The 26,395-nt window shown below is 35.4% G+C and overlaps 1 long non-coding RNA gene across 1 annotated transcript; it reads right to left on the bottom strand.

Annotated features, from left to right (window-relative positions):
- Nucleotides 1-1,122: 1,122 nt before the first annotated feature.
- LOC105716085 (uncharacterized) lies at nucleotides 1,123-24,804 on the bottom strand. The gene is made up of 3 exons (XR_001107186.3): nucleotides 24,625-24,804; nucleotides 8,429-8,479; nucleotides 1,123-1,349 (listed from the first exon to the last, which is right to left on the bottom strand). It is a non-coding gene; the product is annotated as an uncharacterized LOC105716085 (long non-coding RNA).
- Between the last annotated feature and the right edge of the window lie 1,591 nt (nucleotides 24,805-26,395).

Raw genomic sequence — 26,395 nt, 5'->3', positions numbered from 1 at the left:
AAAAATCATACCTTGTTACTCAAAGCCATCTGTGCTGTCACCTCTTTTATTCATCTTTACCCATTACCTACGTGAACATTTGCTCCTTTCATATAAAGTAACTACAAACTAATAAACTGATGTTTATGGCACAGCACTTTTCCTTATCCTGGTCTCTTGGCCTATTCTTTTCCACTTTAACCAACAGCATACTGCAACCATCAGCTCAAGGATCATGTTTTGTCAGATTTCCCAAATCTCCTTCCATTTGAATTGGAAAGCCTTTACACTTCTCTGGTGTGTAGCATATACTGCATTGAGAATATCTCTGTAATAGTACTTATTGTACTTGACAGTTCTGTAATATCTGTCACTCATTAGAATGTAAGATTCATAAAGACAGAAGTCATGCATTATTCAACTTTGTTTCTACCAGCGCTCAGAAATATGTCTGACACACTGCAGCTTCTCAAAAAGGTTCCTAAATGCCTAAATGGGAAAAAAAAAAAAAGGTTTGTGATGACTGTTCTTGCACACCTCCAGCTTGTTTATATTTACCACAGTCTGGGATAGCAAACAGAAGAATTCAATTCAGGATAAGAGTGGGAAGTAGTAGCCTATTACTTTAATTAATGATGAGGTGCATCTGAATATGACATGCATCCTGATTCTTAAAGTAACCTTTATAGATAAAATGGGCTTGAAACACTACTGTTTATTAACCACCTTATTTCTGCGATTCATGTGCCCAGGGGCGTTTGTTGTATTTTGAATAATAAGGCACTCTTGTAGTAGTGCTTGTTGTCGAGATTTAAATGCCATAGATTAACTCAGTAGCCTTTTGAAGGCATCTCTTTTTACATTGTACACATCTGCAATGGGTCGTTGCTCTTCTGTTCTTGTACACGTTTCCATGATGCGATGATGTTCATAATAAAGCTATTCAATAGCACCTCTTGATTGAACCATATTTGACCTTATGAAATCAAGGGACTATTTTAACGAGCCAGTTTATGTCAGTATGTATCATAAATGTGAAAATGACATGTAATAGAAATGTGATTCATACTCACTCTCTGACTCCAGAGCCAGTAAGCTCTTCCTAACAAGTTTGAAAGGACACAGACAAAGAAGAGCACAGAATGTTTACTGATCTGTACAGGATTACTTGGTTAAAAACCACTCTTTTTCTTGGTGACTCAAAGGTGTGAATACTGTCCTGAAAAGTTCAAACTTAGACAGAAACCAGGATTGGCAACAGCTAAGGGATAGGATGGGACTGGTTCATGCTGCAGAAGAGACTGGCAACCGATGAGGCAGGTGATGGTTTCAGGGGAGCAGTAATTTAACTGGGAGCTTCCTTCAAAAATCTGGATGAAATCAGAAAGAAATTTTCAATATTAAGAAACATCATAACAAAAGGCAATTGCAGATGGAGGCAAAGGGTTTTAAGTACAGGAACCATTTGAATAGAAACTGGAATTTGAGGGTTATTAAGATATAGCAAGCCTAGACCTTGCTTGGTCACATGACCACAGATAGTATCTGGAAAGGGAATTGAGGGCACATTCTACTTACCCGTATGTGCCTGTCCATCAGCATATCCCTCCCTCATGTCTCAAATAATGTGTCTTCTGAGAGAAAGGGCCCCTTTTAGGAGAGAGCCTACCACTTGTAAAAGCAACAGACAGAGGCTGCCACTAGTACTGTGCTGGGACAGCCTCTGAAAAAGACAGTCCATGTTGGGTGATGGATTATTCGCCAGTAAGCAGAGGTAAGAGAGAATGTTGGGTAAAAGCACAGGTGCTTTGTGACTAGCCAGGCTTGAGTTCAAATAATGGACATGGCACCTAAGTTGTGTGACATGAAAATGTTTATCTAAGTTTCCCACACCTGTTTTCTTAGTTGTGAACCTGTCATAATATCAACAACTTCACAGTATTGTCTGGAAGCTTTCATGATGTACTATATATAAAGTGCTTAATATAGCACTGGAATTACAGTAAATGATTCAGAAATGATACTTCTTAATAGCTAAGTTGAAAGAACAAAATTGATATGCCAGACCATGCCATGTTATATTGATAATATTCATGTTCTTTTTTGAGTTTCTGTGTTATTATCTTGTAATATTTTAGGAAAGATTATAGCAGAATGATTCTGGGAGAATTAAAAATAGGGAGTACACCTATTTTGAGTAACTACTTTGTCACAGCTAACGTATTAAACACTGCACAAATAGGTTCATTCCAATTTGAATACCAACTTGTATTATGTGGAGTGGCTTAATTATTCTCACTTTACTAACAAGGAAATAAGTCTAATAAGTGTTAACTATCATTTTCCAAAACCTATCAGAGCCTGGTTGGAACTCAGGTTCTTCTGATTTTAGGGTAGCTGTCTTCAAAAAGGCACAAAAGATTTTTATCATGGCTTTCACTGTTTGGGCAACTAAGCAAAATATCCTCCTTTGTACATCATGTTAATGGTCATTTAGTGACGAAGGAAAATTACCAGAATGATAACTTTCTGTTAGCTTGTCATTGGGCAAATACTCTGGAAATATATCTGCTCTACCCATGGGAGCCTGTTTTGATATAGGCATCCTTACCTCTTCCTTAGAGTATAGATCAAATGAAATTTTTGGAGCTGGAAGCTTAAAGCTGGAACACCAGTGGGCTTCTAGCTTTTTCTAAACCACAGAATCTAGCCATAAGCTTTTAACTTTTGCTTTGCGTATGTAGTTCTTTCGCAAGTATTTATAGCAACTGTGTTGATTGCAGACAGTAAATGAGCAGTGAATAAATAAATGAGATTAAGTAATTGTTATCAATATAGTCCAGCCCCAAAGTAAAACACCAATTTAGCCTTTGCCTACTAATTTTTATGGAAAAGAAAGTATTTGAAAATGGTTCCTTTTGACATAAACATAACATTATTTGATTTCTGAATAATGCAAAGTCTAAATGAAATGCTATTTTTAAGATTCTGTCCTTGGTCCTGGCTATATAATAATATATATTATTCATTATGTTTTTGAAAACAAAACTTGTGATATACTGAGCTAATTCTGATATACTATATAGAAAAGAAGAAGCACAAAATAGCAATTGCATCAATAAGGGACTTTAAAAAGATGTGAATTTACACAAACAAAAGAGGCTATAAAGACAAATCACTGCAAAACAAGCAGCTTTTACTAGTTTTACAAATATAACTTCTGGGGACAATGTGACATGGATTTTGTAAAAGTAAAATAAAACGTAGTTCAGTTTGAGATCTCATTATCACTTGTCCTCTGCAGTTGTTCAAAGCATTCTCAGTACCCTAATATTAACAGGTCCTGACTATAGCAATCAGAAGGGCAAAATCCCACTGCTTAGAAGGTCAATAAATTCTCTTCACAGCGATCAGAGAAAGATAGCTATGTACTAGAAGAGTTACACAAGGATTTTAACTATATCTGCAATGTTTCACTTGAAAAAAATATCTGAGGCAAATGTCACAAAGTTAAGATTTGTTGTAGCAGTCTGGTAACAATTTACTGTTTTGTGTTCCAAGGCAGAAAAATGTGATTTTAATATAATGAGAAAGAAAACATCTGATTACATCTAACAAGCTTTCATTTAAAAACAAAACTTTTAGTAAATTCTGAATCTAAGGTGATTTTCTTATCTTAATAAAGATGTCTACCAAAGAGTTGAAGCAAATATCAAGTTAGCAATTAATTATAAAAAGCATCGCATTAAAATTACCAGTAAACATCAGTACTGATATCCTTGCTATTCAACATTGTACTAGAGAGCCTAGACAAATCAATAATACCATAAAAGTAAGTGAAAGAAAAGCTTTCAAAAGGAAAGGTTAATGTATTATTTATTGACATAATAATCTGTCTAAAAACAGCCAAGAAATTAAAAATACCAAAACTAATTAGAGAGTTTGGAATATGGGTGTAGAACAGATCAACAATCAGAAATGAACAGAACTCTTACATAGCTAGTAGTTGTTATCTGTACTTTTTGCCTGCATGACATCCATTTCTTCTACTTTTAGAATGCTTACCTTGATTTCCTTTTGCCATTATTCCAGGTCCCTAGGCCTTTCACAGTAGATTGCCCCAGTCCCTATGCTGGCAGTCATCAAGTCAAACCAGACCAATCACAGTGCTCTATCTACCTGCCCAGGTGTTTACCTATGGAGCATGCAAACCTTTCCAGTTACTATGGGCCTATTGGAAAGAAAGCTTCCCTTTAGCTGATTCTGCTCTGCTGTTGAGAGATATTGCCCTGAAGCTACTGATGGACATTTCATTATCTCAAGCAGAGAGCCTGCTTGAAGCAGATGACACAATGGAAAACTGATGCAAGTGACAGAGAGATTCTGAGTCCTGATGTCATTGTTTCAGCTCTGAATCCAACTTTTGCAAAGCAAACCAATACATTTCTTATTTTTGTTGAGGCCAGTTTGAGGGGAGGTTCTGTCACCAACAAACCTTAAGATCCTCATTACTGCACAACAGCAACATCTAATCAGAAAATATAAGGGAACATAAAAATAGCCTCATTCACATTGGAACCAACCTTTTAGTACACTGAGTAATAAGAAATATATATATCCTATAATTACACATATAAATGTGTGTGTAAGAATTTGATGGAGAAAACAAAAGTACTTTATTAAAATTTTAGAAGACAAAAGTAAAGAGATAGAATAGGTTTATGTCCGAATCTCAAGATGCTAAAGATGTCCATTCTCACATACTTCTTTATTATGATGTGCTTCAGTATTCACATGCAAAAAACAAAATTTATAGCTACTGATTTAAGTACAAAGGGGTTTATATTGGATATTAAATGACTCACAGTATAGTAGAACAGACTAGGATAGACTTGGCTAGACTGTGGCTAGGTTAAAAGATAAGTCTGTGACAATCCAGAGATTACTTGTCTAATTGGGAAAGTGCTTCACTAGCTGCTGGTCACCATACAAATGCGTATGATAACCATGAGAAGCTATTACAAACCCATCAAAAGGCAAGAAATTAACGAGCTGGACAACACCAAGTATTGGTAAGGGTGTGGAGTAACAGAAACTTCCATATACAGCTGTTGGGAGCATAAACTGATACTGCAATATTGAAGATCAAAATGGCAATATCCACCAACTTCGAAGATTGCACACACACATCAATCCAGCCACTTCACCCAGAAGTATATACTCTAGGGAAATTTTCATTCATGTCATAAAAAAGCCTCTACAACAAGATTATTTTCAGCAGTATTTAAAATTATAAACAAACTATATGATTATCTATATGATAAAGGTTAAATAGAGTACAATCTTAAATCAAAATAATATGCCTAATTTAAGAGGAATAGTAAATGTCTATTTATTAAAAGGGAGCACCTTCAAGACATAGCATGTAAAAACCGTTAATTACAAAAAAGTATAGTAATGTCACTATTTTAAAATAATTTAAAATTAATGATTTTTTTCCCTGGGTACAGACATATGTATGGAAAAGTGTAGAAAAAGTTCTGGAAGGAAATACCAAATGATTATAGTGGTTACTGCTGAAGAAGAAAATTAGAGGTGGTGGTCAAAGTAAAATTTAATTTATTTGTTGTTTTACTTTTTTCAAGGTGAATATATTCTTCTAATACTCAATTTGTGAGCTTCAATTTTTCTTTTTTTTTTTTTGAGCTGATGTCTCACTTTGTCTCCCAGGCTGAAGTGCAGTGACTTGATCCTGGCTCACTGCAACCTCTGCCTACTGGGTTCAAGTGATACTCCTGCCTCAGCCTTCCAAGTAGTTGGGATTACAGGTGCCTGCCACCATGCTTGGCCAATTTTTGTATTTTTAGCAGAGACAGGGTTTCACCAAGTTGGCCAGGCTGGTCTGGAACACCTGACTTTAAGTGGTCTGTCTTCCTCGGCTTCCCAAAGTACTGGGATTATAGGCGTCAACCACCTCGCTAGGCCCATGAGCTTCAAATTTTGTAGTAAAAGTTGTAGCAGCAGCAGAATGACAAAATCAATGTGGTTTAATTGGGCTTGTCACCCAATAAACAATGTTAGACATTAAAGGCTTTATCTTTTTCATTAGCTATATGAAGAAAATGTTCTAGACATAAAGGTTTGTATTCAAATTCTCTTTCTAGCTTCACTCACTCCACCTACAAGGCAAACACCTATACAACAAATTATCTCCATTCTGTCAATAGCTGATTAAATTAAGAGGAACAGCTGACTCAAGGGAAACCAGTAAACACAGTAGAATAAACTGTTTTTTCTCCTGTAATAATTTGATAAAAGAGACACTGGCACTGTGGTCAGTCTGTCCTGGGTGGTGCAATTGAAATGCTGTGAATGTATGGAGTAGTAAGGTATAATGCAGTGAGCATACTCATGATGAGTAAGCAAAGAAAAGTAATCTAGAGGGGGGAATAGGAAGAAGAATGCAGCAAAAATGTAAAGAAAAGTGGAGGCAATGAAGATATCATAATAGCTCATGGTAAGAAAAATTATTGCATTTTCTGACTTTCTAGTTTCAGCCCCATATAAGGCTTGGCTGTATACATTTCTTGCCCTGGAATGACCGAAATAATTTTTATTTATGAATGTCAGTCAGGTGAGCTGTAGCCACTTCTTTAATATGAGAGCAATGTGAGGTTGCAACAGTACCTACCATTCTTCAGAAAGGGAGGCATAATAGTTATTCCATTTGGGTTGAACTAGTTTAAATGGATCTTTCTTATTTACCACCTAAATTTTCCTAATTAGAAGAGAAATAAGAGCCAGAGATGTAAAGTGACCTAAATACAGTGCCATAGCTGGTCGGTGACAAAACAAGGCACCCTCTGATTCTTAGTGTAGTGTCTTTTCGTCCCATCCTCCTGTTTCTTTGCCTTTTAAAATCCACTATTTGTTGATCCCCTCCTAAGTGTCTCTTTCCCTACATTCTCTCCTGATGTACTTCAACAGCAATTTTATATTAGTTTTGTAACTGAACAAACAGACTTAGAAAAGTTAAGGAACTGGCTCAAGTTAAAAATATGAGCCCTAGTCCATCTGCCTTTGAAAGATTTTTACCCTCATACTTCCACTTCCATTCAGAAGGAAATGAAGAGACTACTAAGAGACACGCCTCCATCATCTTTTCCTTTCTGCCAAAGAGTTGGGAGAAAGAAAAGCCTCTATTTAATTGCCACTTTTTGTTTTCTTGTGCTTGATAGCCTGTTGTCATCTGAAGCAATGCAGACACAGTATTTCTAAAGATAGTATGTGTTTACTAGACTGTAAGTTATTGATTCGGCATTTTAATAGCAAGCTGTAAGTGTTTGTTATCTGGAGGAAACCTGTCTCCGTGCAGGCCAGCAGCACATATCTCAAGCATTTTCGTTGCCAACATTCTCAGTGCCTACAAAAGCTGCAGAGTGCTCATAAGCATGTAGCAACAAAGATGCACCCGAATGCACTGCAGCACACCCTATGGTTAAACGAAGTCATAATAGTGAATTCGTTAGTCATTGCCATACAGCAGCAAGGGTCCCATTGATTTGGTTATTAGAGTCAGAATCCACTCTACAAGAAAAAATAGGGTCAGAAGCTCATATTGCATTGCTTTTAAGAAAAATGGCCACAGATAACTACGATTAGGGGAAAACATAATGCCCTATCTTTATTTCCAATGTTATAATGTAATTTGTTAAGTTTTGCCACTGGTGCTGCATCTTGGTGCAGTATTTGAGTTAAAACAAATTAACCCAGCTAAACTTTTTCATATGACTTTCCCTTTGTGAGAAAACTAGAAGCCTTCCGCTGCACCCTGACTTCTTCCTGATTTCCCATCTTTACTCCAAATTCTGGGCCCAATTAGGAACAAGCCAAATCTACTGTAGGACCTTTAAGTTTTCTGAGATGCTGTCATCGAAACATGCTCTTAGAGGGCTATAATTTGCCCTAAAAGATTTGGATGTCAATAATGACAAAGTAATAATTTCTAAATCTCAAACTATCTTTGGACTATTTGGAATTTTTTTGTTAGTTGAATTTTAGAGTATTTTTTTAAACTATGAGGCAAATATGGTTTGAATCTTTTGCTTCTTATACAGGATGTGAATGAGGTCAACAAGAAAAAAGTGAAGGAACTTTTGTGGTTTAATAGAATGTCAGCCAGCCAGGTGAGCTATTATTAGGTGCTATCACAGAGGAAGGGTTTAATCTTTTGTTTAAGCAGCACCAAATATGGGGCTCAGATGCTGGCATTTTTGAATTCTTTGTTGCGATTCAGTAACTCTGTGACATGTACTTGCTGGTCATATTAGGAGTTAGATAAGAATTGAATTTAAATCTGAGATTATGTCCATCACACATGTTAATTTTAGCTGCTGGGAACATTCTCAATGAGAAATAGTCACTATTAAAATGCAAACATAATTCTTACCACAAGTGAAAGGCAAAACAATATCTTGTCGTGTAAAGGTCATCACAATCCCTAGAAAAAAGTGAAACATTGTTATGGCAATGCTTCTCAAATTCACAACATTTACAGACCAGTTAATACTCTTTAAGAATAGTCACAGAAGAGGGATTTAGTTCATATTTTAAAGGATTATAACAATATTTCTGAAAATAGCACTTCAAAGACAGGCATAAAATTATTTGAAGTTTCTATAAAATTATTTGAAGAATCTGTATCAATGGTGTATATCTACCACATTTTCCTTATCCAGTCTACCTATGCAGCCATAAAGAAGTATGAGATCAGGTCCTTTGTAGGAACATGAATGGAGTTGGAAGCCATCATTATCCTCAACAAACAAACACAGGAACATAAAACCAAATATTGCATGTGCTCACTTATAAGCGAGAGGTAAATTATGAGAACTCGTGGACACACAGAGGGGAACAAAACACACTGGGGCCTTTTTGAGGGTAGAGGGTGAGAGAAGGAAGAGGATGAAAACAATGAGTACTAGGCTTAATACTATACCTGGGTGATGAATAATCTGTACAACAAACACATATGATACAAGTTTATCTATGTAACAAACCTGTACTTGTACCGCTGAACTTTAAAGTAAAAGCTAAAACAAAGAAAAAAGAAGAATCTGTATCTCAATTTCTATAAGGAATCTATATCTAGAGTTTTAACAGGTAGCTTGAGGTGTTGTGCAGGTTTCAGTTAATTTTTCTTCTTGCATTTTATTTCTACTAAATTAAAATGTCCCAAATAATGTTAGGTCATTATTGAGAATAAACATCAAAGAAAAATTATAAGGATATTTCCCAGAATTGGAGGACATAGTTCATACACAGAAAAGCCAAAAAGGCCAGAACAGTCACACCAATGAATGTTTAAACATACAGAAAGCATAATATATTTTTCAATTATCTGCTTTGATGCATCATCTATTCACATCCTTTGTCAATTTAAAAAAGTGTACTATTTGTCTTATTACTGAGTTGTAAGATGGTGTATATTAAAAATAACTCCCGGTGGCTCACGCTGGTAATCCCGGTACTTTAGGAGGCCGAGGTGGGCGGATCACGAGGTCAAGAGATCGAGACCATCCTGGCCAAGATGGTGAAACGCTGTCTCTACTAAAAATACAAAAAATTAGCTGGGTGTGGTGGTGCGTGCCTGTAGTCCCAGCTACTCAGGAGGCTGAGGCAGGAGAATTGCTTGAAACTGGAAAACGGAAGTTACAGTGAGCCGGGATCGCGCCACTGCATTCCAGCCTGGCGGTAGAGCGAGACTCTTGTCTCAAAAAAAAAAAAAAAACACACAAATATTTGTTGTCATTCACTGGGTAGATTTTTCACTTTATTTATGGCATCATTTGAAGTGAAAAATGCTGATGAAGTCTAATTTATCTATTTTTCTCTTTGACACATACTTCTGGTGTCATACCTCAGAAATTATTGCCACATCTGAGGTCATGAAAATTACCCCATTTTATTCTAAAGATGTAGTTTTGTCTTTTCCTTTGAGTTTTTGGCCCGATTTTAGTTTTCAAAATGGTGTTCTTGTGCTTTTTAATATACTAGAGCACATGCAGAGCACGCTCATAGGGTTTGGGAATTATTGATAACTTCATGGGAAAGGAAGGCAACAGGAAAAAATAGACTATTGTTAACTAGAATAGAAAAAAAATCATTTAAAAGTTGCACGAAATGAACATTTAATATATCTCAACTGTGAAAACTCATTTGTTTTAATACTCTAAATACTGAGTATTTATTTAAATGTAAAAAGTAAAATAACTGTTGGAAGGAGAGGAGGGGGAAAGACAGGGGGCATGTATAACACAGTTGAATTCCCATGTTCTGATCAGAAAGTCAGTTCATTGCACCTACAACTGGAGAAACAAATGTAAGAAAAAAACATTTTACGCAAGCTATTTAGAAAATGAAAGTAAACTAATACCTAATGTAGATGACATGTTGATGGGCGCAGCAAACCACCACGGTACGTGTATACCTATGTAAGCTGCACGTTCTGCACATTTATCCCAGAACTTAAAGTATAAATAAATAAATAAATAGATAAATTTAACTAAGAGAGTTAAGTTATTGCTTATTGGGGGTATACATCCTGGCTGTAGAGAGGTAGAGAAGACGTATGTTTTACATTATGTATTTTGCTGCCTTATTTTTAAACTATATCTATGTATTGCTAAGTTAAACACATTTTTTACTGACTTAAAAGTGAACTTGAGGCAACAGTTTGAGTGTTAATACTATCTGATTCCCATGAGAGGGAAAACCTCAGTGCCAGTGTAGCAGCTTGCCTGGAAGTCTCTCATAACACCCTACAGAGAGTTTCATATGTTTATATCCAACATGCACTTTGATATAGAGCTGTTTCTCAAATAAGAAATAGCTGGATGGCACAATACAGTATTTTAACTTGAAAGGTAATGTCAAATTGTTTCCCAGTCCTTCCTTTGTTTCTTTGTTTGTCATTTGACTTTGCAAAATATTTAAACTCTCTCACTATATTTGAATGTGGTTTTTAAATGTGTCCTAAATATGATGTTGATTTTGTTCTCCAATGAATTAAGGCAAATATTAAATATTTAAAAGAGGTCAAGTTCACCGACTATGCTATTTTCACTGAAATTTAGTCTTAAGAGATCATAATGTTCTATCCTCAACGTTTGTAAAATTGATTGGCACTTTGATCTAAGGATTTTAAATGTCTCTCTGTATATTTTTGTTAAACATATACATGTATGTCAGTAAAAAATGCTTTATTAATTGACCATTTAAAAAAATTCAGTAGAGTCGCAAAAGCTATTTGCCATTGACTTCCAAGTGATAAGAACATAGAGCATTCTCCAAAATGTGTTTTAAAATAGATGCACCGATGATTTCCTCCACTTCATTAAACCACAATGTAATCTGAATAACATGTTCTTCAGTTGGGTTCTACCATAGTAATAACAAAAGTTTCAATACCTGCATTAGATAAAAATCACATAAGGAAGCAAATATACTTCATTCATGTATTTGCACTGAGTTGTATCCCTGAATTCTTGTATATCTGAGGTTCAGTTACAGCTTTGTAAGATAGTTACCTCCTTATTGCAGTGTCCACCAAGTACTCCAGCCTTTGAGGTTAGAAAATGCACCCAAGGCCAGGAAAGCATTTATTTGCAATTTCCAGCTTTCCTACTCACGTTTTTGTTTTGTTTTGTTTCGTTTTAACATTCAGGAAACCACTTTCCCATTAAAAGCTCTTTCATGATTCTACCTTGTCTCTGGCTTTTCACTTGATGTACCTTCTCTCCAAGAGATGCTTTAAAAGATTTTTAAAGAGATGTTTTAAAAGTGTAAAATGGTCTTAAGCCTGTGGTCTATGAGGAGGTCACCACAGCTGCACAGCATTTCGGTCAGTCACAGGTTTGTTGCGTATTGGCTGTGATATAGCAATATAGTACTGTCAGGAGCAGTATTAAATAATCCATTATTTAAAAAAAATTCACACATTTATAGTACTACATTCAGACTAAATATTATTACTTTCTAAAATATTAGGTTGGAAATAGCTATGACTATTTCAAATCTACCCTGTTTTTAAAATACAATTAAAATGATTATGCAAAGATTAACACTTTTCTTTTTTATTTAATTATACTTAAAAATATATGCAGAACGTGCAGGTTTGTTACATAGGTATATACGTGCCATGGTGGTTTGCTGCATCCATCACCCCATCATCTACATTAGATACTTCTCCTAATGCTATCCCTCCCCTATCCTCCCACCTCCTGCTATCCTTCCCCTAGCCCCCCACCCCCAACAGGCCCATGTGTGATGTTCCCCTTCCTGTGTCCATGTGTTCTCATTGTTCAACACCCACTTATGAATGAGAACATGTGGTGTTTGGTTTTCTGTTCTTGTGTCAGTTTGCTGAGAATGATGGTTTCCAGCTTTATTACATAAAAATTAATAGTTTGCATGAGCAATTTATAAGTTGGATTTTAGACTTTTACCTAGTTATCAGTCTTGATAATGAATGTTTAGGAGACCAATTATGTCTAATACTTTTTAATAATCAAGCAAAAAGCAATTTTTCTTAGAAATATTCCTGGGATGTTAGGCACTTAAGAAAGTAAATACATAAGATTCATGGATTTGGAAACTGTACTCTTGCTAACCACAGTAGTTGATGCCATATGACATGGTGACAATACCTCTAAAACTTAATTTGTGGCCAAATCTAATTGATTTAACATAAAAAAATTTCCAAATTGAAATAGTCGTGGAGTCATACGACATGACATAGATAGTACCATAGTTTTCACTTACGCTTTACCCAGTTCCCCCAATTGTTATGTCTTAACTACAGTACAATATCACAACTTTGTATTTGACATTGGTATGATATATGTGTTCTGGAATGCAATAGAATTTCTCCTTAATTTCTGTATTATATAGAATTCTAAGTTGGCAGTTCTTTCTTTTCTTTCTCTTTCTTTCTCTCTTGGTTTTTTCTTTTTGCTTGCTTTTGTTTTTTTCTAGCAGTTGAAAGATACTGCACCATTTCCTTTTGGTTCTATGATATTTGTTTTGAAATATGCTACCATTCCAATTGCTATTTCTTTGTGGGTAATGAATCACTTCTCTCTGGCCCTTTTCAAGACTTTCTTTGGGTTTAGGGTTCAGAAGTTTGACAAAGATATGTTCTGTGGTGGATATCGTTGGATATATGTTATTTTGGGTTCATTCAGCTTTGTTAATTTGTTGGCGTAGACTTTCTGCAATAATCAGAAACCCTTCAACCACAATTTCTTCCAATACTTTTTCAACTCAACACTTTTACTTCTCTCTCTTTGGAATTCTGATGACACAAATGTTAAATATTTGATATTGTCCCAGAAAATGTTTTTTATTTTTGCAGTTTATTTCTATCTGTTGTTCAGATTGAGTAATTTCTATTATTTAATTTGAAGTATATTCACACTTTTTAATGTCCTTTACATTCTGTTATTGAGGTATGTAGGTATTCTTTAAATAATTGGATCATCAATATACCTGTATTACAATGGCAGCAAACAATTAGACTTAATTTGATGCCAAACATAACAATAAAACCATGTTTCTGATGTTACACTATGTTTAGAGTCCCCCAGAAACTTAAACTTACACAAAAGAAGCTTGTAACTAGGTATGTTTTCAGTCATTTTTGTCCAGAGTCCTTCATACACCCATGCCCCCAACCCAAATAGTCCCTTATGTGTCCTTAATTCCAGTTTAAAACTTTGCAAAATGTTAATTTCCAGAAACATGTAAACATGATGGGAGATGAACAATTCACAGTTATGAAAAGTTTGCAATACCCCTGTAGCTGCCTTCAAATGGTTTTATTCAACCAGTTTCTCACAGAATACCTTTCCCCAAAATGTAAACCATATTATGCTAGGTAGCAGTCATCAGTATCTCTTAAGACTTTTCATTTTAATATAATTTCATGTGCTCTCATAATTATTATCAGTGAGATTATAAAGCATATCAACCTGTCCTTTGTTAATATTTTTAAGATTAAATAAATGTTAATAGCATCAAAGATACCCAGTAAAAATACTAAACTTAGATAAGCTAAAAATAACTTGCACAATTAGTCCATTCATACTTGCTATAAATAATATGTTCTTATGTTTTAAAATATGCAATGTATCCATATAGTGAAGATTAAGCATGAAAGGTAAATATATCTCAAACAAATCTGCATATATTCAGATATTCAGTATACGTTTAAAATGCCCAAACTATGTTCTGCAGTTTTTCCTATTGAAGTACTAATATTACAGCAGTATTTCAAGACCATGGCAGCTTAATGATTGAAGATTCCCAGTTTCCAATGCAGCACACATCAAGGGGCAAAAGCAGATGAACAGCAACATCCCTTGAAAGTAGCAGTATTAGGTTAAAACAGAGATGAATGGATGGAGAAGGAAGGAAGCTAAGACAGTTGCAAGGGGGTGAAAGGAGCAGGAGACTGAGGCAATTTGAACTTATGGCAAAACGAAGTAAAGTACTTGTAAAAAAAAAAGGGGGAAGATTTTCCAATCAACATTCAATCCAACTAGATGTTCTCTTTCCCTCAGAGCTGCAGCTATTTATGATACCTCTTCCGCCACAGCAAGGTAGTTATGCAGTGGTAGCATCTGACATATCTGCAGACTGCATTATCTATGTATATATAGTACCACTGGAAAAGTCACTGTATATAATCCCCACATATATTGTGATTGTAGTTCAGTAGAGAAATGGGTACATAGAGAAGCAACAGAAATGAAGCAGGTGTATTTATTTTAAGATGAAGTATTAAACAATGGAGTAGTCTCTTAATTAGAAGTCAAAACCAATCCAAGAAAACAACTAGACAAATCTCAACTAATATAATGGAAAAGAACAAGAAGAAACACAAACAACAGAGACCACAGGCAGAAACAAAATAGACACTTCCTTGACCCTGACAAATTTTTCTTTCTTTTTTTATTATTATACTTTAAGTTCTGGTATACATGTGCAGAACCTGCAGGTTTGTTACATAGGTATACACGTGCCCTTTATGGTTTGCTGCACCCATCAACCTGTCATCTACATTAGGTATTTCTCCTAATGCTATCCCTCCCCTAGCCCCCAACCACCAACAGGCCCAAGTGTGTGATGTTCCCCTCCCTGTGTCCGTGTGTTCTCATTGTTCAATTCCCACTTATGAGTGAGAACATGAAGTGTTTGGTTTTCTGTTCTTGTGTTAGTTTGCTGAGAATGATGGTTTCCAGCTTCATCCATGTCCCTGCAGAGGACATGAACTCATCCTTTTTTATGGCTGCATAGTATTCCATGGTGTATATGTGCCACATTATCTTTTTCTAGCCTATCATTGATGGGCATTTGGGTTGGTTCCAAGTCTTTGCTATTGTGAACAGTGCCACAATAAACATGTATGCATGTGTCTTTATAGTAGAATGATTTATAATCCTTTGGGTATATACCCAGTAATGGGATTGCTGGGTCAAATGGTATTTCTGGTTCACAACTGAAGTTTGAGGATGAAAACTCATTTTCTCGCTCTTTAACAACTGAAAACTGGTCTGTTAAAATAAGGTCTCAATTTGTTTTTAATTTATACCAGAGCAGATGGGAGTGCCCTGTATCCCAAGCCTCATATTCTCAAAAAGCTCAAATGGAGACTTCTCCAATACAGTCACAGGGATATGCTGACACGAGAAACAGGAAATGTGTATCCAACATTTTGAAACTTGTTTTCATTCCCAGTCTATGGTGCCTTTGGTGCACCATTAATTATTTTCTTTCTAAAATACCGAGACCAGCTCGGCCATAGAGACCCCCAGCCAGGTGGTGCTGAAGGCATTAAGAAGCAGACGACACCCAGAAAGAACAGCAAAGTGATACTATCCGAGGGCCAACAGCCTTCTGAGTTGAGAGCTTCAGGGGTCTGACAGCATTCTGGGCTGAGGATCTCAAGCAGATTCTGACCCATGTATTTATTCTCTCTGAACAGGTGATTATTACTAATAGGTGTTCTATGTTTTTTTATAGAACCAAAATGAACTAGGTAGGCAGCTGGTGCCTGCTTACTGCTGATCAGGGACAAACTAGAAAGTGTTCTCCATGAGGGAGCCACGGGGGCAGGGTCGCATATCCCATGCTTAAAGAATTGTTTTAACCGGTGTATGATATACATATACTGTTTTGCTACTTTAGAATGCCCCAATCAGTTTTTCACCTTTGGGAGGGGACCAGCTAGGTTTTCCTTGCCATCGTTCTTCTTAGCAAACAATATAATTTTATCATACACTCAGCATTTCTCAGCAATCATTTACATAGCATTTCTCAACACTAAAAAAATTCTTTATTGTGTAAAAAATACAAATATATTGCATTCATATATTTGCTAGAAAAATTATTTAGTGTAAAAGCTTTAAAAGTATCTTATTAACCTCAGTGCATAGAGGTGGAAAACCTGCGGGTATACTCCCTCTCACCTCTAGCCATGCATTGCTCCATTGAAATGGCTTCTCTCCACTTCAACATAGTATTGCTACCCCTCGTCCCTATAGTCCCATGGATATCATTCTTTCATTATTTTAATAGTAACCAGTAGTGCAGGGTGGCTCCTGGAATAGAGTGAGTTCCCTTCTGGGAGAAAGGCAAAGTTGGGGCTATAATTTTGTCCTGAGATTTACCAAAGTCTTTAAGAAAAAGGATTTGTAGTTAATGCTGACACCAGGCCATATATACATAGTATTGGTAAATGTGAATATTTAGTAAGAAGGGTACTCAATATGAAGATACTTAATGATCATTTCTTTCTTTCACATGGGTATTTGATTTACAAATGCAATTTTCCTGCACATCAGCACATATAAATAGATTACTGTTTGGTTTAATAAACTCTATAAAGGCTGTAATGTGGATTTGTTCTTCTCAAATAAAATTAGTTTTCTCAGTGCATCATGGTGGCACACACCTTTAGTCCCAGCTACTTGAGAGTCTGAGACCAAAAGATTGCTTAAACCCAGTTGTTTGAGACCAGCCTCGGCAATATAGCAAGCCCCCGTCTCTAGAAATAATTTTAAAGAAACAGTTGATTCTATGAACTCTTGAATTCTATTAATATAATGAGCTTCCCAAATGGGGTGGCCTAATTCAAAAATTATACTAAAAATTTGGTTTGCTACTGGGTCGGAACTGATAATAATCAACTTTCTAAAAATGGTGTCTGAGTAGAGTGCATCTGTTACACCAGAGTGTCCTCAAAAATCAATCTGACCTCAAGTATTTGTCACTTTCAAAACTAAAATTAATAATACCTGACATTTTAATTGTGTTAGGAAGGAACTAAATTGATGCCAAATAAACCTTCAATATTCATTCAGAAATAAATCAGGCCGAGAAATGGGAAGGCATCCAGAGGTACAGAGATAGAAATGGATAATTTCTCATTTTAAATTATTGGCAAAATTCAAATTAAGAGAACCTAAAACATACTCTCTTCTTTCTCCAGCACGTGACATATCCCAGCTGATTCTTTGAGCTGTCTGGTTTGTGTGCCACATGATTTTATGAGCTTCTCAACAACAGACATTTGTGAAGCAGCCTCCCAATAAACTTCAATTGCAGTCATAGCAACTGAGAAGAATAGAAACACAAACTCCTCTCATTGTTATTAGGAAGGCATATAAGAAGGTGAATGCAAACTCATTTCAACACAGAAAGCAGTTTCCTCAGGAAGCCCTTATCTTCGAAATTCTGTTACACCTGTCTTTAGCCATTAAATGTAGATTTCTGATGGTTAGGAAACCTAGGTTTGTCTTTTAAATGGTTCTGAGTTTCATTTGTTAGAGAAATTTTGGCAGTTGAATGGTATATAAAATATTGGCATTTTAATAGAACTTTGCTCCATAGTCTCAGAGGTGGATATATTTATAATTTACAACAGCATAACGATTAGCTGGACAATCATTCGATAAGCAATAGTGCACATATAATCACCTTCCAGAGACTGTTACCAGACCCAGAAAGTGTGGGCTGACACTCCCAGAATATTGAATGAGGAAGCAGAATGTGATGTGGAGTTAGGGATTTAACTACTTACCCAACGTCAAAATGCCTCCTAGTGACTGCCTAAGAAGAATGTTAGTGGTTATAGGAGTCTTCTGTATGTAAAAAGTAATCACATAAAAATAACGTAAGTTGGTTCTTTATGGATTTATAAGCAGAAATATCTGAGCTACATCATAGTATAGCTTTTAAATTTGCATGCAGTCAACACTGGAACCGTAATGAAAGCAGTCCATTTTCATGACTTTAGTTATTAATCAAAAGAGAACCAAAGTGAGTTGGTGGCATAGATTTTATATAATCCACTTATAGAGGGTAAGTGTGTAGTGTAGCATCCATTTCTAAGGACTTTACCATGGCATGTGTACACCTATGTAACAATCCTGCATGAGCTGCACATGTACCCCAGAACTTACAGTATAATAATAATAAAAGTAATATAAAAAGATGAGTAATCGTGTGAACCCGACTTAGGAAAGCATTTTACAGAACAAAAATGCAGAAATGCTGTGTCATTCCATGAGGACATACCATAGATAAGAGAAGAAAGCCAAGTAGAATACTTAATCATATTTTCTACTTTATGTTATTATGTTAGTATATGTTGTTATTTCTGTGTCATGTTATTGAAAGTAATAGCAAAAACTGCAATTACTTTTGCACCATATTAATATTATGCCTTATACTTTTTATTCCATACTCCACTCAAAATCTAGTGTAACATTATGTACAGATTGATTGTCATTCACATCAATGCAAAATGATCACAGGCTGTTGAGGCGAAGATTTAAATTTCAGCTCCCAATTGGTCACTGATTTGGTACCTGACCCCGACATATTTATAATGATCTGTTCCTCAATTTCTTCATATGTAAAACAAAGCGTCTAGGAATTAAAACATTAGTTACTCTCAATTTTAGTGATCTATGAGGCCAGAGAATTTGGAAAACTCTGTCAGATATCTCTACTAATTAGGGAAGCCTAAACTTGAGAGAGAAAAGCAGGCCCATATGAAGATGTAAGTTCCATGTGGGTAATGGTTGGGTTTGACAATGTGTTGTAGGGGGTCTCCACTGGTAATCTGCCTCTTGGGATATGTTAGTTGCAATAGTTCATGAGTGCTGTCCATTGATTCAGCTTCACCTGAATCATCTGGGAACTTTTTAATAAAAAGACAGCTCAGTGCTCCACCCTAGTAATTATGATTTCCTGGATGCAGCCAGGTCTTCTAAAAGCATATGTCTAGGTGATTCAGATGCAGCCAGGTTTGGAAACCTCTAAATTCATATAAACTTCCTCAGTAGCACATCTGTAGAGGATAAATATTTTATGAAATTCTCCTTTATCTCTTCCATAAACATTGTCTGATTCTGTTCGTTACTTACTCTCAAACACATGTATTTCACAATTTGTTTAGACTTTAAAATGATTTAATGGTGAGTCTCACCTCTTTTTCAAAGCATCATTTAAAAATATTCATCTGGACCAGATCAATATATTCAATCCATTTCCAATCACTCTTACAGATTGATGATGGGGTTTAAAGAGAGGGCAAGTGCCTATAGAGCAAATGATTTTAAAGCCTTTTGTTTTTCTCTTTAAAATGCTTACATGGTAAATTGAGAAATGATTATTTACATGCTTATTACTGCTCCTTAAACAGCATAGCTTTTTAAAAGATTTCATTATCCTTACATCTAGAAAGGATGTTCTGTACCCTATAGCTCTTTTCTTTAATAATCAATAATTTTATATTTAATAATCAGCTTTCTTAGAACATAGCACAGGTTTTTGATTCCTTGAAAGTTTCCCCCAAACTTACATCTAATGTTAAAAGTGTCTAGTATTTTTTTCACCTACATGGCTGCCTTATATTTTCTGGGAAGAATGTGGGTGTCTTGTACATTTTGTTTAGGGCAAGTCCATATTTTATTATTAGATTATCTATTGCTACCTGTTTCCCAAGCTATTAACATAATTAGTGTTAGTAATTTTGAGTGGTAGTTTACATACATTGTTTAATATCTACTTGGCATTTTTCAGGAAGCTTCTGGTTTCTTGGAATAAGAAAGCCAAAGTTGTAAATTCTGGATATCAGCCCTTTGTCAGATGGGTAGGCTGCAAAAATTTTTTCCCGTTCTGTTGGTTGCCGATTCACTCTATTGACTGTTTCTTTTGCCGTGCAGAAGCTGTGGAGTTTGATCAGGTCCCATTTGTCTATTTTGGCTTTTGTTGCCAATGCTTTTGGTGTTTTGGTCATAAAGTCCTTGCCTACGCCTATGTCCTGAATGGTTTTGCCTAGGTTTCCTTCTAGTGTTTTTATGGTATTAGGCCTTATGTTTAAATCTTTAATCCATCTGGAGTCAATTTTAGTGTAAGGTGTCAGGAAGGGGTCGAGTTTCTGCTTTCTGCATATGGTTAGCCAGTTTTCCCAACACCACTTATTGAACAGGGAATCCTTTCCCCATTGCTTGTTTTTATCAGGTTTGTCAAAGATCGGGTAGTTGTAGATATGTTGTGTCGCCTCTGACGCCTCTGTTCTGTTCCATTGGTCTATATCTCTGTTTTGGTATCAGTACCATGCTGTTTTGATTACCGTAGCCTTGTAGTAGAGTTTGAAGTCCGGTAGTGTGATGCCTCCTGCTTTGTTCTTTTTGCTTAGAATTGACTTGGCTATGCGGGCTCTCTTTTGGTTCCATATGAAGTTTAAGGTGGTTTTTTCCACAGCCAGAATTTACAACGAGCTAAAAAAGATTTACAAGAAAAAAACAAACAAACCCATTCAAAAATGGGCGAAGGATATGAACAGATACTTTACAAAAGAAGACATACAAGAGGCCAACAAACATATGAAAAAATACTCATCATCACTGGTCATTAGAGAAATGCAAATCAAAACTACATTGAGATACCATCTCATGCCAGTTAGAATGGTGATCATTAAAAAATCTGGAGAAAATAGATGCTGGAGAGGATGTGGAGAAATAGGAACACTTTTACACTGTTGGTGGGAGTGTAAATTAGTTCAACCACTGTGGAAAACAGTGTGGCGATTCCTCAAGGACCTAGAAATAGAAATTCCATTTGACCCAGCAATCCCATTACTGGGCATATATCCAAAGGATTATAAATCGTTCTACTATAAGGACACATGCACACGAATGTTCATTGCAGCACAGTTTACAATAGCAAAGACCTGGAACCAATCCAAATGCCCATCGATGATAGACTCGACAGGAAAAATGTGGCACATATACACCATGGAATATTATGCAGCCATTAAAAATGAGCAGTTCGCGTCCTTTGTAGGGACATGGATGAACCTGGAAACCATCATTCTCAGCAAACTGACACAAGAACACAAAACCAAACACCACATGTTCTCACTCATAGGAGGGTGTTGAACAAGGAGAACACATGGACACAGGGAGGGGAGCACTATATACGGGGGTCTGTTGCGGGGGAGTGGGGGGGACAGCGGGGGGGCATTGGGGAGGGATAGCATGGGGAGAAATGCCAGATATGGGTGAGGGGGAGGGAGGCAGCAAATCACACTGCCATGAATGCACCTATGCAACAACTTTGCATGTTTTTCACATGTACCCCAAAACCTAAAATGCAATAAAAAAAAAAAAAAAAAAGAAAGCCAAAGTTGTTTTAACACAGGATACGCAAGGGCATAGGCATCAGCGTCTTCTGTCTCAGCTCTATTTAGCATATGTAGAAAGCATTCACAAACTAAGAGATGAAACTTTATAATGGTAGGGCAAAGGAGAGAAAGCACACAGAGTGCTGTTATGACCCAGTTCCTGCTCCTATGGAGCTTGAAATGAATTTCATTATAGAACTACCCACATGTTTTTAAACTGGAAACCCATTGATGTGCCATAGCAATGCGGAAGACAATTAAATGCTATAGGCAGAGAAGCAGAAAGCTTTTTATCAATTGGTATCGTTAATAAAGAGTTTAAAGAGATGGTAAAATTTGAGATCAACTTCAAGGAATATTAGCACTGAGAACTAGATGTAATGATCCGTGATATTTTCCTTTTCTTCTACAAGATTTTATTAGGTAGTCCTTCATTTACTAAATGAAGTCCTAAAAAATCATAATAATAATGAATAAAATGTATTTACTTCTTCTATTATAACCCTAGTTTTACCTTTATTAACGTTATCCCAGATAATCAAAGCTATGACAGATGAATTTAGCTCTATTCTTAGTTCAAAGCTTCAGTAAAATTTTGTCTTCCAAACCCAAATTAGAAACACTTATTTTGATTCTTGGTATTATCTAGCTTACCTCTTTTCCAGTCTAGTCTCTTAAATTAGACCCTATAAATCAACACCTCCAAGAGAAGAAAGTTATACTGATTGCAGATTGTATCCTTAAACATCTTTCTTAGGACCTGAATGACATGTAAATGCAAGAAAAATAAGGAAAATGTATGTCTCTTTCCATGCAGCTGAGATTGGGATTTAAAGTGATGTAATTTTTTTTTTAAGGGAAGAGATTTTTTTTTTTTTTAAGTGAGGCTGAGTCACTGATCTTTATTCTCTGTTCTTTGTTATATCTATACTTATCCTGAAGATAAATAATGTTAAACAAATTTCTATATCCCTGCCACCTGGCTTCCGCTCTTGATCGTTCATTTATCCTTCCTGGTCCTATTTTCCTTTTTAAATATTCTTGACCTTTTAAGACATATACCAAGTTCAGCACCTCTTTAAATCTCCCACACTAGGTGGGCCTGAACTGGTCTCCATCTGTCCAGCAACACTTAAACACTTTTATACCATTCACTTGACTTATATACCCTCAGGTCTCTGTTTTTAGCTAAGCAAAACTTATTTTCCATATTATATATGGGCTCCTTCACTGTAGAGAGTATACACTACATATTTTGTTTGTTTAAAAATTTTGTAGTACTTGGCACAAAAGTGGGTATATAGTAATTATACAAGAAAATAGATTCTTATAACTTAGGCCTAGAAATGATATTTAAAAATTACACATTCATATGAATATATATATATATATAACATATATATATATACACACACATCCCTATATGTATTTTTTCCTATATAGGTACCTGTATTTGTACTAATATTTTATGTGTATTATAAAATGTGCAAAGAGATTAAAATCATATTATTAGTGTTGGACATAAAATAAAGTTCTAATATTTTCAAACCCCAGTAGATCACTCTTAATACTGACTTTGGAGATCACTGATTTAGCAGGTAATTTCATAAAAGTCTCTGAGGAATTCAGTAGTTTTTGCCAGGATGCCTAACAGACTATTTAGTGGTTGAAAAAGGCAGTCAAAGAGAAGCTCTGAAATTTTCCACATGCTACTGACCCACATTCATTAGCTTAAGGTAATCTCTAGTTATCTTTATAATATAATACCTTTAAAATACTAGAGATTTATAAAAGACCATTTTTGAGCAAAGAGTTCAGTTGGAAAATCATATTTTAAAATCAATATATGGACAGTTTTGAAGTAAATAACACAAATATGAAATGATTTATCGAGATCACATCAATTTAAAGGCTAGTAGCACATTCTTGGCTGTTTGGCAAGAGAGCACATCACATTCCATTTATTAAATAAATATTCTTAAAGACCTATTATGTAACAGCATAGAGAATCTTAGTTTGTTGCTTTTTTTTTTTTTTTTTTAAACTATACCACTCGTTCATTAGACAGGAGGAAAAATAGAAAAGGCTACAGAATTGTTTTTGGGAAATTATTTTATAGTTTCAAAGTGAATTCACATAGAGCTATGGCTTACAGCACCCTTTATCAGTGAAAAACTTAACAAATAGGCATGTGTAGAGGTATATAAAGTACATTATTAAATACCCATTGTAGTGGAATACTATAACAATTAAGAACATTTCTCTATGTTCTCTGAAATTGAAATAATAATTATCCAGTGAAAAAAGCAAGGCACGACAATTTATGTTGTATGATCTTACTCAAATACCTTGCCACATTAAAGCAACAGAAGATTATAGGGCTTTATTTTTGTAACTAGGAGTGTGTGTATTTGTATGTGTGCACATATATTAAAATTTAACAACAGTGACCTCTGGAGAGGAAAGTGGAATGATTTGGGGCAAAGAGAAACTCCTGTTTTTTATTTTGTTTTTCTTTTACAAAGAAACTGTTTGAACTGTTACAAAAAGCTACTTTGTCATGTAAAAATCTATAAGACAAACAAACATACACACTCATTTTCTCTCTCTTTGTTACACACGCACATGCAGACACGCAAATACACAATCTTAGACCTAAAGATTGAGGTTATAATAAAACAATTGGCTTGAAGTAAATATAAAAAGACTTAATAATATTCATAATTTTAGTAGAGGATAAAAAGATCTTTTAAACTTTTCATTCCTTGACAAAATCTTCCTTGTCTCCTCATTTCTTTGTGGCATACTATCAAAAATAGATAATGAAGAGAGGCAGGAAGTTACATGAAATAAATACTTATGCATCAAAAATATGTCAAACGGTTTACCTGTATAATCTCATTTAATTCCCATTCAGTCATAGGAGGAAAGCTTGACTATTTTTGTTTTCAGATGAAGCAGTTGTCAAAGAAAGAGGCTAAGTAACTTGCTCAAGGTTATTAAATCTTAGTAAATAACTGAAATGAATCCTGAAGTTAGTAAATCCTGAAGCCAGAATTCTAAGCAAGTTTTGCTCCGAAACCAGCATTTACTGGTCAAAGTCTCAGTAGGAATAGAGTTTAAAGAAGTAAGTGCGAGAGTGGTTACGGGAATCTGGAGGCCCACAGCTCTCTTAAGAGGCCATTGATGGGAGGTATGACCTTCCTGGTAAAATATTACCTCTACTAGGAAATGTTAATCACCTAGAGAAATATAATTTCAGTGTGTTGAGGGATTCCTATGGTAGTTAAATCTGACTCGCCAGAGGCTTATTTTAGCATGTCCCAATGAACTAGAAATAGAAAGTCTCAAGTAGCCATCCTAGGTTCCAGTGCTAATTTATAAGTATCACCCTGTGAAGTTTTCATTGCCTCACACAAGATACTGCAATATTATTCTAAAATCATATCCTTTATGAATCTGCATGGTGATATTGTTAATGTACTGGTGGAGCCTGGTTTCCAGAATCATCCAGTAACTGGATTAGTCAAGAAATTTGTTCTGCCTCCTTCTTGTTCTGCTGCCTGATTTAGAATAGTTCACTGTCTATTAGGATCTCTTCAGGAGGTGAAGTTCAGAAGGAAATAATTAGACACTCACCTACTGATTTGGCTCCCATTATAGTAAAGACACAGGAACTTGAGAAAGGGAATCTTAAAAAGTAGAAAAAAATGTGAAGAAGAAATTTTTAAAAATTACTATAACACCATATGAACGAAGGGTAAATTGAGTATTGGGATACATAGAAGCCATCTATGAGGGAAAAAAATCCTACACTAGCTGACAGAATTAATGTGGTAAAACAATGCTTTATTTAATGGGAGATTATGTGGGTAAAAGGATGGTGCTTTATATTCTAAAAATTGCCATTCTAAAAATGCTGCTTTATATTCTAAAAGAGGAAATTGAAAGGAAAAAAATTTGAGGCTCTACTTTAGGATAAATAGGAAAAAAAGAGAAAAGCACAAAGGGCTAAAGTTTGGCAAGAACATGTGACAAGAAAAGCTTTAAGAATATTGAGCAATAAACCTTGAGATTAGAGAGGAGTGTCTCATTAGTATCCATTTCAAAAAATACAAAAACAGATCATAATATACTAAAAGGACAGTGGCGTTTTGTAAAAGAAGCATTATCGAAATACAGGTGAACTAAAAAACCGTTTAAAATGTTCTCATTTTTGAATTCCAAAACTATATCTGACTTAGTTAACTTTCAAAATGATTTTCAACCATATATAAATAGACTATCGAATATCAAACTCCTGTATCAAATACCCCCCAACAGCAGTTGGCATCTTTCACAGTAAGTGTACCTGCAATCTGGTATGCTTACTTATGATCTGAAAAATGTCTTCAGCTCTCCTGGAGACTTGTTATTCTCTGCATAAATGACAAAGTAAGCACTTCTGTCCTTTTTCGAGGGAGAGGGTAGCAGACATTTAAGCACAAGTCCAGTCATCAGAATCAGCTTTAATGCCAAATATAGAAGATAGCAAGTGCAACATTGTGTTGACCTTTATCATGTAATTCACCTCCAAAGCCAAGTAATAGAGCATTACACATGTAAGTTGGAATCTGATCTCCTGCTTATCAGCTCTGTGACTGTGAGCAAGTTACATAA

The sequence above is a fragment of the Aotus nancymaae genome, unplaced genomic scaffold (assembly GCF_030222135.1).
Source record: "Aotus nancymaae isolate 86718 unplaced genomic scaffold, 86718_ANA_hifiasm-v0.15.2.pri h1tg000057l, whole genome shotgun sequence".
Taxonomy (NCBI): Eukaryota; Metazoa; Chordata; class Mammalia; order Primates; family Aotidae; genus Aotus; species Aotus nancymaae.
Note: the sequence above shows the minus strand (reverse complement) of the source record. Positions and strands in the feature narration are given on the sequence as shown.